Genomic DNA, 5,080 nt, shown 5'->3' with positions numbered 1-5,080 from the left:
CAGAAAGTTAAAACCAGTAATTTAATTACAAATTAATAGTTTTTTAAAAAAACCGCAAAAACGCAAATTTAATTGACCAGAATAAAACATTCTGAATGTTTTTAAAAATATAAACAATGTTTTTATTTTTGTTTTTTTAAATAAAATGTTTTCATTTAAATTTTTTTACTGTAAATCATGCACGGAGTGTTGCTACATCTACTATCTTATAGCCTGACTAGCAACAAAGTGCTGCTACATCGACTGACAAATAGCCTGACTCGCAACGGAGTGATGCTACATCGACTGAGGGTTTGGTTGGGGCAGGCAGTTTATTAAGTAATAAAAAAAATACTCCGGTCTTGCATTTTAATTTTTAATTTTTGTCAACAAAATACGGAAAAACTTTCTGACAACCAGTTAGGGGTTATATATATATATATATATATATATATATATATATATATATATATATATATATATATATATATATATATATATATATATATATATATATATATATATATATATACATATATATATATATATATATATATATATATATATATATATATATATATATATATATTATATATATATATATAGATATATATATAGATATATATATAGATATATATATATTTATATATATATATATCTATATATATATGTATGTATGTATATATATATATCTATGTATATATATATATATATATATCTATATATATATATATATATATATATATATATATATATATATATATATATATATATATATATATATATATATATATATATATATATATATATATATATATATATATATATATATATATATATATATATATATATATATATATATATATATATATATATATATATATAAACTAATACTTACCATTTTTGGAACTAAAGTATTTTTCGGAACTAAAGTGATTTTATTTGTCGTTGAGGCAGTCTGTAATATTGATTTAAGTTTTTAACAAAATCAATAAATGATTGGTGATTTACAACATCGACATATTTGCTTTGAGCAGGAAATCAAGCAATTTCTCAATTATAACTTCTTGTCTTTTTAACGTAAACCTTTTATTAATTTAGCTGTTTTCAACAACTTCTATTTCTTCATTTTTTCCAAATCTAAATCTTCAAGGATATCTGGTTCTTGTATTTTAATATTACAACTTGGTAGTCCAAATATTTTATGAACAGATTTTAGATGCCAAATTATGTTGCTTGTGGAATCACCGGACCATTTTATTTTTCCATTTACTATTGTTCTCGGGATACTTTGTTTTACCATGTTGACATATTACAAATGTATTATTTGAATGTATATTTTATGAAAGTCTATTTATAAAAGTTTACAACTTAAACTTATCAATATCAGCATACATATAACAATTAGTATTTTAGTTACCTAGTTAATTATACGTGTTTGATTCATAAAACACATTTAACATAATTAAATATATTTATTATAACATAATTAAATATATTTATTATGCCGCGTTTCGTGAGTTTTTTCCCGTTAAGAAACTGTTTCGCAAGTTGCGATGTGAAATAGTTACGTTTCGAAAGAAATTAGGTTTTTTATCATTATTTCAAAAAAAAATAAACTTAAAATGTAATATGTTCAAATACTAAAAATAAAATTTTATTGTAAAAGTTTTGGTACATAAAAATTTAATTTTTTACATTAACAAACTATCTTTATAGACTTCAAAATGTCATTTAGGGGTCATCCATTAATGATGTCAGTGCTTTTTCTCAATTTTTCAACTCCATATCCCCCTTTGTCAAAAGTCAATTTTTGGTCAACTTCCCGTTATATATGATGTCAACTTTTGTGTACTCCCCGTAAAAAACAATAAAAATGCTTAAAAACCATTGATTTTTTTTCGGACTAAATCAAAATTTACCGGTAAAATTGGTAAAATCGGTAAAAATTAAAAAGGCATAAACAGAAGACCATAAAATACAGTAATAAGTAAATAAAACACATTATTGTTAGTTTTGAGATTTATTTTTGGATAAAAAATGAGCTTTGAGAAAACAAAGTGTATCAAGTAAGTCGTCACTCATTCTGGGTCGAATTTTTGTCACAAATAATCCAGCGGCAGAAAAGGCTCGCTCAGACTCGACACTTGTTGGTGGGATGGTTTCTAGTGCATTGAACAAAAGTTCAAGGTTTGCAGTTCTCTTTCCGGTCGCTTCAAAGACCAACATTTCTTTTGAAATGGCCTTGAATTCGTCGTTTTAATTGTGTCTCTGTTTTTTGGCCGAATGCTGAATTGCTTCCTCTAGTTCCTCTTCAAGAGAAAGTGGATTTTCGTCAAGAGTTTCTGAGCGATACACTTCTTGAATAAACTTCAGGTTATCTAGATTTGTTGGAAAAAGCCTAGACAGCAAGTTTTTGGCGGTCTTTTGAAGTACAGACTTCAAAAGACCGCCAAAAACTTGCTGTTTAGGTTGAAAACTTTATGCTCTTCAATGTCGGACAAGCATTCTGGGTTGGAAAGATATCTGTACAAGCTTACAAGATTGCTCTGCCTTCTCTTTTCACAACGTCTCAAAATTGCACTCTTCATTGCAATGCAAAGAGGTAAATTTTGTTGTTTCAGCCTGTTCACAAGAAACTTGAAAATTCCTTCAGCAGTAAGAAGAGTTGCATTTTGTCGGCAAAGTGCTTCTGCTGCTAATTTGACTGGTTCAAGAGCAGCAACAATGTCGGACAAAATGTCTTCTTCATCATCACTGCAAATCAAATGTGGAGAAATGTCCTTTAATACTTTTCTGATTGAATGTTTGACTTTGAGGAACTGTTGAATCATTGACAGCAGACTGTTCCATCTTCTTTTCCGTGCTCTTTCTTAATTTCTTCTTGAAGGACGTCATTTTTGACGGGCGATTTTTGAAATAACTAGACAATTTTTCTGACTTTAGTGATGACAGATTGCATGTGAACTTTCACTTTCGGAATGGGAATGTTTTCATCCATGGCGGCACCAAGAATGCTGACTTCGGTGTCAGATTCAGATTCGTCACTGCTGACTTCATCGTCGTCGCTTGTTTCTTCAAATGAGTTTTGTTGGATTTGTTGAGAAGGCTTCTTGTACAGCACTTCTTGAACGGCCAAGTGCATTCCGTGGGTATAACAAGTTTGATGCTCGGTTGGAACCAGTTTTCCGAACTTAACCATTATGGAAGCTCCGTCAGTAACTGAGCAGACAATGCTGTCGCCTAGTATCAACCCAAATTCTACCACTTTTTCAATGACAACAGCTGCAGCTTTTTCTGCCGGCAGAGAGAATCGGAAATTCCAGTCAAGCCCAGATTCCAGTGATTGTTTGATGAATATTAATATTCATGTACCTTCGATTTTTCAAAGAAGTGTACTCATCCAGTGTAATTGAAAAGCGTTTTCCCATTGTCACTAAAGAATTGAAAGTGTTTTTAAGGTCATTCCTTACGCCAGTTGCAAACTTTTTAACTGACTGGATTGCATGTTTGGGATTTTTGGGAAACCATAACCTTTTTCAGACATTGCAGATCGAATGAAAGAGCTCTTAACAATGGCATTGAAACTAAATCCATCCAGTGCTGTAAGTCTTGAAATCACTTCTTCAATTGATTTCTTTTGAAAAAAAGTTGAAATCTTAGGCCTTTTTGATTGTGATGTAGCTTTTGGTGTCACTTTTTCCTGTGTTTCCTTTTTGATTCCATGTTTCTTGTCTAAGTGATACCACATTCCAGTTGTGGAACTTGTGTATTGACTTGTATTTCCACAAATTATGCATGTAACTGTTTTCCCTTTGTTTAAGGTGTAGTGTTTCCAAGCGTCCGACATTTTGCCAAAACGCAAATTAAATTTAGTGATAAAGACCACAATAAATATGAATGATCAAGACTTTGCAATCACATCGCAAATGGCGGTCGCTTTTTTGTAACGGTGAAAAAGAAAGAAAAAAGAATCATCTAGAAAAAAACAAAAACTATTAAAAGTAAAAAAGAAAAATATATATATTAAAGAATAAATGAAAGCTTTAACAAAATTATGCCAAAAGAAAAAAAAAAGAAAAAAAAAGTCAATCAAATACAACAAAAAAATTAAAATGTATGAAAAAAAAAAGAAGTTAAACGCTTAACAAATTTAAGAAAAACATGGAACGTTTTTATAAATTCGAAAAGTCGTAGATGTAACAAAAATATATACTTTTTAAAATTTATATCTATATTTAAATGTTGTGTAATTTTATTTTTTCTGCGATTTTTTCCCTATTTTTATGTTTTTTAATATTATAATATATGTTTTGTTTTGTGTGTGTGTGTGTTTGTGTTTGTATTGTGTTTTAATGTTCGTGATTTTCTCGTTTGTTGGCTTTTCCTATACATTTTTACCCGCCTAATCTATTTTTATCTGTTAGTTGGAGATTTTAATTATTTTATATTAGAGTGTGACGTGTTTATTTTAAGTTTTTAGGATTATTATTGTAACGGTTGTATTCTAGTAGTATTGATTATAGTTGTTAATATTATTATTATTTTTATTTTTTATATTCAGTCTAGTTTTTCTTTATTTTTTTTGTTTGTTTTTTTTGTTGTTGTTTATTATAATTTTTTGTATCTAAAAAATCTCCTCGGATGTACTTATTCTTTATTTTACTTTTTATATATGTTAAGTATTTAAAACTATTTAATTCTTTCTGTTTATTTTAGTTTATTGGTTTTATTTAGTGTAAATTTATAAATATTATACTCAATATATTATTTTTTATGATTATAGTGTTATCATTATTATTAATTCATTATTCATCATTTTTATTATTATTTGTGTTAAAAAATATTTTTTTATATCAACTTATAGGTATTTACTTAATATTAGTTTTATAACTATTTGTAAATGACCGTGGATGTAATATCGTTTTCTAAAATACATTGATTGATAAATAAGTCACAAGAAAGTAAAAACGTTTTTCTTAAAGTGTTTAGACAAAACTAAACCATCAAAATCACTTTACAAGCATAACAAACAACAGCTTTGTTGACAGGAAAATGAAAATTAAATTTTTAATTAAATTTTTAATTTATTGGTTGAGCC

The sequence above is a fragment of the Hydra vulgaris genome, chromosome 11 (genome assembly GCF_038396675.1).
Source record: "Hydra vulgaris chromosome 11, alternate assembly HydraT2T_AEP".
NCBI classification, from domain to species: domain Eukaryota; kingdom Metazoa; phylum Cnidaria; class Hydrozoa; order Anthoathecata; family Hydridae; genus Hydra; species Hydra vulgaris.
Note: the sequence above shows the minus strand (reverse complement) of the source record.